Source organism: Pezoporus flaviventris, unplaced genomic scaffold (assembly GCF_033815535.1).
Source record: "Pezoporus flaviventris isolate CSIRO_AGI_PZ_B2104156 unplaced genomic scaffold, CSIRO_AGI_Pfla_v1 ptg000083l, whole genome shotgun sequence".
In the NCBI taxonomy this organism is placed as follows: Eukaryota; Metazoa; Chordata; class Aves; order Psittaciformes; family Psittacidae; genus Pezoporus; species Pezoporus flaviventris.
Window position 1 is genome coordinate 2,793,417 of NW_026892631.1, and position 14,650 is coordinate 2,808,066.

Below are 14,650 nucleotides of genomic sequence, written 5' to 3' on the forward strand. Positions count from 1 at the left end.
GTTCTTCTGGGAGAGATACAGTGTGATGACTCTCATTTCCTCTCTTCTCTTTTCAATTTCTTCCCCATATTTTCTCTTCTTTTTTCTTCTAAACATAAATGATGATTTCAGTGCTTTTTGCTATGGCCAATCTAATGCAAATGAAGAAGTCACGGTCTGCCTCTTGGGATGATGTTAACAAAAGTTTCAGGAATATTACAGCATGTTATAACTCTTATATTATTAAATACTGTTTGTTAGGTATACAACATAGCAAACACACCTTCTCCAGTTTATTTTTAGCTCTTGTCTAAATGTTTCCTCCCTGCTTTTGTTCCTCTCACATTCACTCAGCCTGTAGCTTGTGAGACCACTTAAATTCTAGTTATCCCCAACCTGGTATGACTAGGGAAAGAGGTTGTGTAACGAATTCAATCACCTCTTGTTTCTGCCAGGTATGTCCAGGAAGCTTGGGGTGGTTTTGGTTCCCACCACAGACAGCCAGCATTACTTGCTGATAGCTGGCTGTGTGCCTGCTTATCCTGGCCAATGCTGGGTAGCAATGCCAAGTGCAAGCAGGATTGTGATGGAACCATTCAGTCTTAGGTTGAAAGTGTGCAGATGTTCTTTTACTCTTTTTTCTTCATGAACCATACTCTTTAAGCTCTGTAAGGTTGATCCCTCTTCGGACCGGGCCCTCTGTTGTCCGTGTGAAACAGTGCTTTCTTGTTTTCCCATAATTAGCTCTTATGGTCTTTCTAAGAGAAATGCTTCATGAACAAAAGTCACAACGTCCGTCTCACATTTGGAAGAGTTGGTTTTGAAAGTCATGTCTTCAGACCTCAGCTCAGGGCTTTGTTCTTTATTTTCTGAATTTCACTCTATTCTTCTATATTATGAGGCAGTGGCACTACCATTACGTGAATGAAACTTCAGCACTTTGCTGTGCTGAATGACTGTTTAAGGGAAGGAACCTATTCAGATTGTTTGTTGCTGAGAAAAATGAGGAAGAGACCTTAACTACTGCCTGGAGATATTCTGTTCCAGAGTATCTCTGTTATAGTGCTTAAATATGCAAGTAGCTAGATCAGAGGTTTCCAATTGCTTTGGACAAAATGAACACCAATTTTGGAACCCATGCTCTAGATAATTGTTGAGTATATCCTACTAGGGACATCAATATCTTGAGGAGGCTCAAAATGTAGAGAGATGGCTTTTGCTTGTGATCCCTTTTTGTTTTTACTCAATCTCCCTCTGTTCTCCTTTAATTTCCTTCTTAGTTTTATGTAACCTGTATAAAATCTAAATTCAAGGAAAACCTTCCCGTTGCCCTTCACTTGCCCCTGTATGAAATATGTTAGCAGAAACATCTTAAACCTACAGATTAAACAACTCACGTGCATCCCTGGTTTCACATATGTAAACCTCCATTTAGTGTGTCAGTCTCAGCTGTGACAGGTTTTTATTGGTTTCATATTCATAGTTCTTTTAATCATTCTATTAAAGTTGCTTAAAAAAGTCTGTTATGGGAAATGTTAAAAAAAGAAGTTAGTTTCCTAAGTCTTTTGACAAAAGACTTCAATTTTTGATTAACAAAAAAAAAAAAAAGGAAACTCAAAGCTTTAAAAATACAATTAAAGTTTTTGTGAAAATATTTAGATTTCCATTTAAATGTTTGTGGGATTTTTGAAAATCAAACTATTTTACGGGGGGGCGGTGGGAAATAATTTCCAGTTTTTGTCTAGAAAATTTCAACCTTAATGAAAATTTCCATGAATATGTTTGCATTGGTCTAAAAGCAGGCTTTTTACCCCTTTTCTCCAAAAATATTTCAAAAGAAAACATTTCTATATGCTACTTGATTTCCCCCTCACACCTGTGTAAACCAAATGCAATTCCATTGAAGTGAATGAAGTTATGCTGTTAGAAGAAAGGAAAAGCTTAAGTTCATTGCATTTGAATAGATGACTTTGTCATTTAATAAGCTGGGTTTGTTCTGAACAGAACCCTCTAAATCTAGAGATTCAAACACCAGCAGTGTCACAGTCAGTCCTTCATCCACGCAAAGCAGCTCAGGTGGTTCTCTACAGTTGACTCTATAATGTTTCTTTATTTAGGTGTAAAAAGGACTGAGGCATGGAAGAGGGAAGGGGCATGGAGGATCATGAGACATAAACCACTTACTCTTCCTGAGAGGTGGTCAGTGCTGAAGCCCTTTGACAACAATGTGGAATGTCTGTACTGCTGCTGGTGGTGTTGAGCAGGAACACAAAGAACTCCAGTCCTCTCATTCTGCTTGTCTTGAAGTCCGGCACTCATCCTCCTACAAATATCCAGGCCTGAATCTCCCATGATAGAGGAATGAAAATGACGGATACCAGCATCACCACTGATAATCTGTCAATGATCTGGGCCTTTCATTGCACTTGGTAACTGTAAGAAATGACTCCATAGAACTGGAGCTGAAATATTCTGAACTATGGCAATAGAAGCTAAAGGAAACACAGGCAAGAGGATAATAGTCTGGTCCTAACTGGCAACATCCAACATGTGCAGTAACTTATATGAAACACTACTTTTCTTGATGGAAAAAAATGAAAAAAATAGATGAACCTTGTATTCAGAGCAAGGGAAAAGCATACAGAGGTTCTGTTTCCAACTGATACTTTTCATTTTGCCTCAGAAAGGCCTGGGAAAGTCATCATAGCTTCCAAAATATGTACCCAACCATTCTGGATACAGACACTTCTAGAAAAGCTGCCATGATTTTTGATGGCACAAATACCTGCACAGAATACTGTAAGTGCAAGATCTGGAAGCAGGGCCGTGGTTAATGGGGAATCTGCCTTTTAAGTTCAGGGACTGAAGACTTGAAAGTTGAGATTTACCCAAATTATACCCCTGAAGACAAGTTTAACGCCCACTGGTCTTCACCGCAACCATAAAACTACACAGGAACATCTCTGCAGCAGTCCTTTCTGCAATGCAATTTGTACTAATTTTTCCTAGAGTCCAACTGCTAGTATTACTTAGCAGCTGAGATGACAGACAAGACTTCCATCTTTAGAGCCTCTTTCAGAGAGCTCCTTCAGTTAAGTGCCCTGTGGGTTTTCCCTCCTATTAAGTCACTCCTTTCCCCCCCACCCACCTTTTTTTTCTCTTTTCATGAGACTAAAATGATGAAGGAAAATTAATTTTCATTGCAATGCAATGAACTGTGAAAGAGACTCTTAGTTGTGGTCTGGAATGCAGACACTGCTGGCTACCTTCTCAGACCATGGCTAATCACACCACTGACAGACTGGAGCTCACCGGCTGAACTGTAATGCCTCAGTGCAGCCTCTGCTGCTGTGAGCCCAGAACATTGCTGAAACCCTCAGAGTGCTGCATAAGGGATGACTGCTGACAGTAGATGAGGGAAAACTTGTCTGGAGCTATTTCATCTTGCTAGTCACTATGGTGGTGTTATTCTGCCATCTTTGAGATGCTTTGTTTGGTCCCTTCTTATTAATGTCTAGCTATAATTCTTGGTCTTGTTTTAGCAGGATGATGGCTGGTATTTCCACAATAACAGACTGTGGAACATTATTTATATTAACCTTAGAAGCAGTGGGAAAAGCATGTGCTCGTGTTGCCCATGCCCCTGTGTGCTCCTGGTGATTGCAGCTGAGAGCACAGGGAGGAAAGACAATTGTGGAACATGTCCATGGAACAGTACTATGGAATGCTCTGGACTCAGCATGCTTCTACCACTCTCCTGCTTTATGACAGCTTCCTGCAAACACTCAAATGGGGGGCTGCTCAGCCTATTGCCACGTTTTCATTGTTCTTCTTGCAAATACCCATGCATGTGGGCAAGATACTCGTTTGTGAATGTAGATGCTGGGGATTAACGATGGAAGTACCCTCTCTCATGTATCACGTTTCATTCATTTCATCACAGAACTGGAGACCAGTCCCATATGCGAAATAATGAGTGATGGGTCAGACAAAAAGTCCTAAAAAAGAAAAGAAACCCACCCTAGAAAGTTTGAGTGGTGTGAACACGAAGTGCTCTGCAAATCACTGCAAAAAGTGAAGATCTCAGCTCTGAACTGAACTCAGGCTTTGTGGCTAGATAATCTGTGAGTCTGAAGAACTATATTTGTCTTTACTAAGTCAAATGCTTGTTCTACTCCAGGTGTGTTTGCATGTTTTGTTTAAAGTGGATGGGATACTGATGTGGAAAAAACAAGAAACAATACGAACAGCTACACAAGCAACAAAACTAGCCGTGACTATGATCTAATAATGTGTGATAGGCAAGTAATGCATCTTTCAGGTGGGAGGAACATCCTTCTTCCCACATCCATACTTAGGAGGGGTAAGTCACACACTTGAAGGTCCCTGAGCTGGGTATATGGACCTGCGATGACCTGGCATCTACAGCAGAGCCTCATGCACTACCTGGTCATCAGCTGCTGGCTCTTAATTTGCCTGAAGGGCAGCAACAAAGACTACTAAGATTCACTGAGCACTTCCCCAGCAAGACCTCTCTGTGCGTTCCCACCATGCCCACCACCTTTTATGGTCGTGGCTGGAAAAGCAGGCAACTAACATCTGCCGCTTACTTGAAGGCAATACAAGTTTGCAGTGTAAGCCCAGCCGGTAACTCAGAACCATGCAGCTGCTTGGCCCCCCCACTTCCCCCACACCCCCCCCCAGGGGGATGGGGAGGAGAACTGAAAGAATGTCAACTCCCACAGGTTGAGATAAGCACAGTCCAGTAACTAAGGTATAACACAAACCACTGCTGCTACCACCAATAATAATAACGATAAGGGAAATAACAAGGGAAGAGAATACAACTGCTCACCACCCACCGACCGATACCCAGCCTGACCAAGCAGTGATCTAGCCCTTCTGGGTAACTGCCCCCAGTTTATATACTGGGTGTGATGTGCTGTGGTATGGAATACCTCTTTGGTCAGTTTGGTTCAGGTGTCCTGTCTCTGCTTCCTCCCAGCTTCCCCTCATCCCTGGCAGAGCATGAGACTCAGAAGGCCTTGGTTGGAGTGCTTGACTGCTACTGCTGAACCCAGGACAGCAGGGAATAGCCTCTTCCTTCTAGAAAGCTGCAGCCCAGGGAGGTTCCAGCAACAGGCTGTGAGTTTCAGTTGTTAACAAATAAGGATACCAACAACCCCAAGAGACAGGGACAACGAAGGCTGCCACCCTTCTGCTTTCCCTGCAAATTCCAGTGACTCCCTAGAGTCCATTGGGGAAACCCAGGTGGACTGAATAGTATTACACTGACTCTGGGAAGCTGGGAGTATCACTCTTACGTAGCCCCCATGCCTGCTGTGGCAATACGCATCTCCTGTGACCAAAGCATCCTCTCCTAAATGGGAGGTTTGGCCTTGCTATCGGCTGAATTCGGGAGGCTGTAGCCTTATTTATTCTTCTAACCCTTGTGAATCCTCACTGAGAAAGCAAAATGAATCATGCCAGGTCTGAGTTTCCCCAGAGAAACGTCTGTGTTTGGCACACATGACTTTAAATTTGTCCCTTCCACCCTTTGGTGATTAATGGCCTGTGATCCTCTGTGATTCATGGCATCCAGGAGACATTATTTTCTGGGATGTAAGAGCTGGACAGCATGTTTTCCTCATCAGTTACTGACTGCGATTGTAAGCGCCTCATCTACCTTATCTAGGACGTCAGTAAAGGTTGTCAAGCAGGCAAACGGGAAGGTGGGGGAGCGGATGGAGAAAGCCTGTTCCATCACCAAGTTGCTCTTTACCCAGAGCCAGACAATTAGTGCTTCCCTCAGCCTCTGTAAACTGAGCTTTTCCTCTTCTTGGTCTATCCTGAGCCTTGTCCTGAGGCTGAATTAGCTCAGGCTCTCTGAGACCCTTGGAGGGGATGGTGTGGAAAAAGAAAACCATTCAGCGATCTCTTTCGGCTTGACAGTGATCCTACACACACCTGTCCATGAAGCTGGCTGTGCCAGATTGCTCTGAAAACCAGGTTCACGCCGTGCCATGCAGCCCACATTTAGGTTGAATTACTGTACTTAAACAAATTCTCATTTCCATGCACTTGATATACACTTTTTTCCCCCCTTTCTCCTCTCCCCATTGGCAACTTAAGGAGCCATTTTTCTTCCTGACGCCACCTTGGCACTCTCTCTACCAGCATGTGAAAACAGCCGGAGTTATACATATGGAGACCTCATCCTCAGTTGCCTAATGGATTCAGAAGACATCCTGAATATTCATCATCTCTCTTTTTATGAGCACCTTGGCAATTGCCTCCGAAGTTAAAGACTGTTGTAAATTAAGGAATGGCACTTGGTGAATACCAATTTATCCGCATTTCAAGACTTCCCTCACCCCCACCTCCCTTCCATACAATATTGAAGTTCCTGTAGTCTTTGTGAATACAGGGCATTGTTTCTGTGCTGCTGAGGCAGAATTGTTTGTGCATCCCTGAAGACTGTGAAATGTCTGCACCGGGGCTGCTCATTTAAACTCTGTGCACTTACTGTACCCTCTCTGGAACTCCTTTCCTGGAGAAGCCAGCAATGACCTTCTCAGAAGTAATGATAAACACATGCTGAGGAAGCTTGGCTCCTTGACAGGCCCTTTTAATTATTAGTTGTAAATTAGCAAATCATGGGGTTTTTTTTCAGTTTCATATCACTGTCTGCTTTGCTGCATGTGGGATCCTCCAGGTCCAGTCCCTGCAATATACTGGTGGCAGACTCATCAAGCCATGTCAATATTCAGTGCTTATTCAGTGTCTGTCATTTTAACATGCACTAATCATTATGCCTTCAGAATAATGATGGTGCAGAAATTATTGCAGAGGATTAATTGTGGTTAATAGTTACCAAGCGGTTTTTGAATGTATGTCAAGTTGTCAAGGAAAGTCCCTGCTCAATCAAGAGCAAGACAGAAGTAGCTTCATCTGAGGCTTATATATAGAACACTGAAGAACAAAAGACTCCATCCTGCAAGATACTGAGCACTCTCTGCTTGTCCTTGCCAAAGCAGACTCAACATCTTCATTGAAGCTAAGCAGGACCTACTTCCCTGAGGTGATACAGAAATTCAGTGGCAAATTGAAGGGTCAAGCCTGGATTTATCAGGACTCATTGTACTCTTAGTTCCATCTTAATTCATTGCTGGGCTTTACTAAGTTTTTCATAAATACAAAGAGAGTTGCTGACATTCATAATTTTAATGGAGATGCTTGCCATTTTTTTCCCCTAAAGCTCTAGCTCCTGTAACCACATTTATATGACAAACCTCAGCTGCAGAGGGGAAATAAATGGTTTCTAATCCTTGTTCTTGCAACAGAAAGCTTGGAAAGACAACCAGGAATGCTGAAAACCCAGAAAGCAAATGAAAAACACCCCCAAAATATTTCCAGTTATAACAATCTCACAGCTTCTAAGTCAGTCTTACGTACTTTTTAATTTTGGTGTGGAGAAAGCTGGTTCTTGCTCTTGCAATGCTCATGTCATAGGTGTTGTCTGGAGGGTGTGGGTGCTGAGGAGGTGACCTACCTGAGGGAGGTGATGGGAACTGCAGCTGGGTTCTGCTGCAGGTTCTCTTACCTGCCGTGGGGCTGCCATGGGGCTATCAGGTCAAGAGGGAGGCAGGCAGAGCACTGGAAGGTGTGACGTGGTAGGGACGTGGTAAGAATGGGAGCTGCCAGCAGACAAGGCAGAGGCTTGCTGAAAATCACTGTTGGTCTTACCAGATCTCTCAGGGGACATTTTAGGGATAGGAGACCACAAGCCACTGCTCTCACCTGGAGATGCAGGATGGGCCAGGAGCTCAGCCTGTGAGAGCTGGAAGGTGGGAGGCAAACTCCTGTACTCTGGATTCCATCCACAAGACACAGAGCTTTTCATTTTAACTTCAGTTATCTCGCTGCTGTCTGGGAGGCCATCAGAGGCCTCCTCTTCTTGAGCTGTATCAGGAGCTGTCCATTAACAGCTTAGCCAGTTTCCATGGGTCTAGACTAAATGGAAGGAGAATAATTTTGTTTAAAAGAGTTGTTTTTTATATGTATGTATATAAAACCATGTGTGCACACACACAGTAGCCAGCCATAGAGCTTGTGGAAGAGTATGAGCCCTATGGTAAGACCTTGAAAGACTGGTGCCACTTTCCATTTATGTTTGTACATGGACCAGAAAAACTCACCAGCTGTAGTTTGTGATTCACTGCTGATCTGGATCAGAATCCCAATTATTGGATCTTTATTCATTATGCAATATGCATAAGGAAAGACGCACTGAGAACAGGCATCAGCTCTTAGTCTTCCAGGACTAGAGTCGGCTAGGGAGAGTGCTTTTCCTTCAAGTTTAATCCTTCTATTCTTATTGCAAAAAGGGCTCTGAAATGGCTGAAGATGTTAGAAGAGGTGTAATTATTGCGGTAGAAAGTAGGCGACTTCTCACTTGTGCAGAATATTGTTTGTGAATTGAACTGCAGGAAAGTCAATGAAGCCAAGGGTGATGAAAAGCAGGATTATCATGGATACAGCTAAACTTTGTGTGAGTCTTTGTCATGCTTGCAGCAATTAATCTCCATGGTGATGAGAGACTGCAAACGTGTTTTTTCAATGAGAAATGGGTTTTGATCTGGTAAAATAAAGAAATAGATTTTATCTATTTTATCATGTTTTAAAGTGCCCTCAGAGGGAAGGAGGAAATACTTTTCACAAACAAGTAAAGAATAAGAAAACAAATGAGACCAGTCTTAACTGGCAAGGCAGCATTAGAGAAACTTTTTGCATGGGCATAAGTGAACAAGTAGTCTGGGTTGCAGTTAATGCATGGGAGGAAGGAAGACTCAGGAAAGTTTATATAATCCTAACTGGAAAAGTTGGGTGGGTTCATATTTCATGGAAGTGTGTTTACCCTCTCTCTATCAAGATGCTTCTTTATAGTTGAATTTCAAGTTGAATAATTATATTCTGGTGCTGTAACCACCCGATAAGCCTTTGCATTGCTGTGTATTTTCAACTCCGGACCTCAGAAAGCTGCCCAAGCAGAGAGCTTTGCATAGGATGTGAAATTGGCCAGTGATACAATCCCTTCTATGGGAAGTGAAGCACAAATTTTCTACAGATAATGTTAAAGGAAGTGGACAAGTAAAGATTGCAGGCAAGAGTTACCCAAATCCCAAATGGTACCCCAACATATTCCAGTTGGGTGAGAACTACAAGACATCTGCATGCTTGAAAGGTCTCAGGACAGGAAGGGAGAGGTAAAAGGGAGGGGGAAAACTGTTTCCAAGGCAACCCATGTCTACCCTAGGCCTTGGAGCAGAATAACTGTGGCTTTTGTAGTGTGGACTCCTTTGAGTAAGTCATTGGAAAACAGCAATCACACACTTTAGCTGCATTTTTAGATATCAAATCTTGGTCCTTTCTGATGGTGCACACATAAAAAAAAAAAGAGACAAGTGAAATAATCTGGTACTTTATGAAATCTGGCCCAGAGTGATTAGCTTGATTTCTGAAGGACTCAATAACGGACTCTAAGATAAAAGTCTGATCTGCTGCTTAATCTTCTCTGTGAATGATTTACAAGACCATGACTTCTATATTCATTCATTAGTGCTCATTATACAATATTGAAGTTGGAAACTGTTTTGCTCCTATCCTGCATTTTTGCCTAAGACAAAGTTGAGAGGAAAAGCCTCTTTTTTTCCCATTACGGAAACCAGTGTCCTCTCTATTGGGAAAATATGTGCCTGACTCTAAATCATCTTTGCCAGTCTTTGAAGAAATACATGTGAACATATGTACATGACTGCTCCCAGAACAGTCACTGCTATTGCCACCAAAAAACTAGATGAAATTATTACTTCCTGGTGGGCAATCTTCTCTTAACTTTCTATTCACTATGTTATGATGGGTGGGATTCACATCTGCTGCTCATCGTTGCATGAGACACGTCGACTTGTTAATACCTTGGAAGTGTAGGGGAATATTTACAATTGCAAATGCTTGTTTAAAAGGCTACAATTGAAGAATGCAGAGAAAGGCAGCAGAATCAGCTCTTATAAGAACATCAATTGGCTATCAAAAACCATCCACAATTTATTCAATGTCTCCTTCCAGCAGAATATATTGTTAGTTCAGCTGCAACTTCTTAACTTCATCATATTTTATATACTTTGGCCATCACGTATTGCCACAAAGTATACTATACAGTGTGATTTAAAATGTGTTCTGATTAAGTACACAGAAATAGTCCTATTCACCATGTAAGGAATGGGGGGGGGGGGGGGGGGATCATCTGTAACCATTGTTTAAATGAAGTTATTTTTAATGATAATTCATTGTGTAAGCCTTCTAAATCTTATGCTTTGATTGTGCTGTACCTTTATTTGTATTCTAGGGTATCATTTCAATTGCAGACCTGAAGAAACAGTGTCTTTTGTCTCCTCCTCTCCCATCACACAAAAATTGAGAAGGAAAATGTAGGGGATGTGTCTCCATGGAAAATGGAAATGAGAAAAAATGGCCAAAAAAGCATCAAGAGAGATTGATCAGCTGAAAGATGGAGTGAAAGACCCAGATTCCTGGCTGCTGGACCTCATAGAAACCAAAAGTACTAGCGACTTCTGCAAGGGATGAAACAAATTTATTAAGGATAGGTCAACCAGTGACTCTTCAAAGTGATTGTCCATGTGTAACCTCTACCCCAGGAAATCCAAAACTATCGCTTCTCAGAAACTGGCTGAGGGTAATGGGGATGAATCACTCTGTGATACGTGCCCTAGTTCTGTGTTTCCCTAAACATCTGTTCCTGGCTAGTAGGACAATTCTTAGTCACATACTCAGAATACTGGACTCTCCATGATAAACTAAAAGGTCAGAGTCCACATCTCCTATATTGACCAGTTTCTATTAGTGATGTTACCATGGAAAGTCCTTTCCCTTTGACTTGTATGATGAGTGCTGCCTTCTAGCAGTAAAATTAAAGATGAGGATAATATTAAGCAAAACGAAACAAGCCCTAACGAGACAGGTAGAAGTTTATTCACACTCAAAAAATAATCGTTAATATTTATTTCCAAATGTGGTGAAAGATATCTTAGTGTTTTTATCAACTTTTAAACATACATAAACTAACTCCTCCTTCCCTGGGAACTTCCAATATCTAAACCAGCAAACACAACTTTTACTTACGAGGAAAGAAAAATGATTCCTTGGGAAAATCTTCCAGTTATTTTTTAAAATGAACCCTAAGCCTTGTCTTGTATGTCAGTTATGTCAACGCAGATGTTTCCAATTTGAAGATGAAGACTGAGTTTTGTCTGAAGGCAAAGTCTATGAGGAGCCAGATCTTCCTTCTTTTTATGGCAAAAGAGTTGGTCTCCAGTTTGCAGGGAGAAATCAGAGTCCAGGAGGGTTAAGAATAAGAAGAGATCAGCTTAGGTTCTGATAATGAGGAAGGGATTTGATGCAGCTGGGAAACTTGGGAAAGGCTTTACAATGAGGATAAAAGAAGGATGCACAAACGTGACCCTCATTGTTAGAGAAGCCTGTCAGATGTGGAGAGTAGTTAAATTAGACATTGTGATACTGCATAAATGGAGTTCAATTTTATGAGATCACAAACAAGGACTTAATTGTCTCAGAATAAGAATCCTGTTGCTCATTGATTAGGAATAAATTTGGGTTCCTTCACAGCTCAAGTTGACCACAGAGGCATCTCTATGGACTTCAGCTATTAGTCTCTTTACATTGATCTCATGTAAGAAAGGAAAATACTCCTGAAATTACTGTGTATAAGCTACCACTGAAGCTCTCTGTTATCAGCAGTGTGGGGCATTGTTGAAGGGGACAAGCTTTGCACATTTGGATTGGCCCTCTGAGATCCTGGGGACTCAAGGAAGGTAGAGCTTTCTTCATGGACTTAAACCACAGTCAGTCAGCCCAGGACCAGAGAGTGCACTCCTAAGCAAGAACTGCCCCTCCAGGTATCCAAAGGTTGTACTGTGGGTCACACAGGACCATTGTTAGTGTCCTGTTTCTGCCAACTGCTGTGACTGTGAATGTGGCTGCCTATTAGAAGAGGAGATAATGATCTGCATCTTACATATAAAAGAGCTATTCTCATAATAAGAAAACAAAGAAAATGCATTTTTTCTCTTCAGCTGAATATTCTGCTAATTTCTTTCTGCTCTAAGGCTTCCAGCTTTCTAACCTGATGAGTTATAGACAGTCATTCTTTCCAACATTAGCTGAATTCTTTTCTAATTATACATGTTCTGAATAGCACAAGGCAGACCTGGTGGTAGAACATTTGGTGCAGAGAGCATAATAAATTCCACAGAGAGCTTGACATGCCTTGCCATAGATGCAATATTCATTTTCACCACTACAGAAGAGATGAGACGCTGCGCCAGAGTTTAAAAACCCGTTGTGCTCCTTTACTCGGATGTGTGGGTGGGATTAACATTGGCTGTTCAGTTAAAAGGGCTGTATTGTAAGACAGCTTCTGTAGAATTAATATCTAGACATTTGTAAACCATATTTTGTGAACACAAAAAAATGAAGATGCAATTAAAACCAGAACTAGAAGATACAGAACTGTCACAATTTTAGCACTGTTTTTATTTTGGGACAAAACTGAAAATAACACATAGAAAGCATAAACTATGTCAAGAAATGATCATTTACTCAAAGATCTCTCTGGAAATTAGGTTGTAAATGCTTAGAGTAGAAAACAATTCTGAAAAGAGAGTGGGTTTATTGTCAGGCAATGATTTACAGAATGAATATATTCAGATTTAAAGTAAAAACATTTCATTTTTTCAAACACCAGGCCTGCAAATCCATCTTGGGACCTCCAAGCAGATTTTTTTCTTGCTTCTCATGGATAGTAATAAAGTTTCTAAAGACCATCTGTGGAAAAGGCCTGACATGTCTACAGACTGTGCAAGATGTATTCAATTTTGGAAAAAGGTGGAGAACGTATACATAGACATGGAAATTTCCCTTCTTTTTATAGATTATCCATTATCCCCAACTAATAAGATGTTAAGAGAATATTTACTGGAAAAATAGCAAACCAGCAGCAGAAGAAAAGAAAGGGAGGTGCTGTCTGGTCTCCTGCTCAATGCATTAGGACATGTTACCTGGTAAACGTACAGTGGTATGTTTGTTTTAAGGAGAGTTGAGGAGAGGGAAGAGTTGCAGCTCTTCCACTCTGTTGTTTGCTGGGGTTTCCATGTATCATGACATGCTGCTGGTCACTGGGACACTGGAAGATGTATTGCCAGTGCACAGCTCCTACCTGCTACAAATGGAAGGATGCTGTGGAGTGAAGCTGTTTGAAGACAGCCTTCCTTGTTCTCTCCTGGAATGAAAACTGCTTGGACAGACAAGTCCATGCTGCAGTGGCACAACTGGCAGGCAGTGTGCACTGCTAGTGCAGAATCAAAGGCTGATCGGAGCTTAACAGCTAGGCTTGGGCTCTGACGCATCTTGGAAAGATGACAAAAGGGCTCCTGATACCTTAAGTGTGAGTCTCAGTAATCACAAGCTATTGCACTCTTAGCAGCAGGCTCTCCTAGAGAGCCCATCTAAGCCCCCATACCACAGTACCTTTTGTCCCTGGTGCTGTGGACACCTTCCTGGTGACCAAAAGCGTCCAGATGTGCCTGCTTTTCCTGCTCTGCAGTGCAGTGTTGCTTCCCTGCTGCTTCTTTCCAGACATTCAAGATAACTCTCCTGGCCAACCTGCTCCTGCCTGCCCATCTCCCCCTTTTTAGGCAGTGTTGCTTACCTGAAGGAGACATCCCTTGTATTGGCTGGATCCTTTGCCAGGTGGCAGACATGTATTAGTCACTGTATAACTAGATAAAAACTCATGAGTGAAAAGATAATTTACTTTTCTGAACCACAGCATTTATGCTGTGTGATTCACAAGGCTCCACTCTGTTTCGTGCATCTCTGCACTTTTAGCATGATTCTGTGGCCAGGGATGCTTGAGGCTGGCAAACAATTTCCTTTCAAGGCTGCTATCAGGAGTTAGCAGCCACATTTCATCCTCTCACAGAGATGTTACTTTTGTTCTCTCTTGCTTTGTTGTTTCCCTTTATATATAATACAAGTCATTCAGAGTCAGCATAAATGTTTGTTCAGAAAAGGGCATGGAAAAATGTAAGAATAATTCTGGTAATGGAAGTAGAATATAAACAAAGAGCTTAGAGAAAGTGGAGAAGCAGTGGAGAGGTTTCCTGTTTAAAAAAGGAAAATGGAAAAATTAAAATGGCTACTTATGGAAATGTAGAATAAACCTTCCACAGTTTAACAAAAAAGGAAGAATTTGGATCTGCTCACAGGTCCATAAGGGATTTTAACACAGACAGTGGCAAAAAAAGATAATCTTGCTTCTGCTTGGAAAATGACTTTTGTAGTACTTAAACCCACATGATTTTCATAGACATGAAATAGAGCATAAGTGCTTGACAGCGCAACGTAGACATAAAGGTGTGTTCAGATTGCACCACTCCTGACAGCACTGGAGTGGAGAAGGAAAATCACCATACTTATTTCAGTCCTTACTTATTTTAGTCCAGTTTACTGCCAGAAAGGAGCTCTTTAAATACAAGTATGAAGGTAATTAGTGACACGATTCCCACCATAGATC

The 14,650-nt window shown here is 41.7% G+C and overlaps 1 long non-coding RNA gene across 2 annotated transcripts in view; it reads right to left on the reverse strand.

Moving 5' to 3' along the window:
- The window catches only part of LOC133280504 (uncharacterized), a 51,006-nt gene that overhangs the window by 5,267 nt on the left and 31,089 nt on the right, over positions 1-14,650 (reverse strand). The window contains exon 2 of one of the 2 annotated variants that reach the window (XR_009747189.1): positions 2,164-2,324. This is a non-coding gene — a long non-coding RNA (uncharacterized LOC133280504). Of the gene's footprint in view, positions 1-2,159; positions 2,325-14,650 lie in introns of both variants that reach the window. The other variant, XR_009747190.1, reaches the window with a different exon arrangement.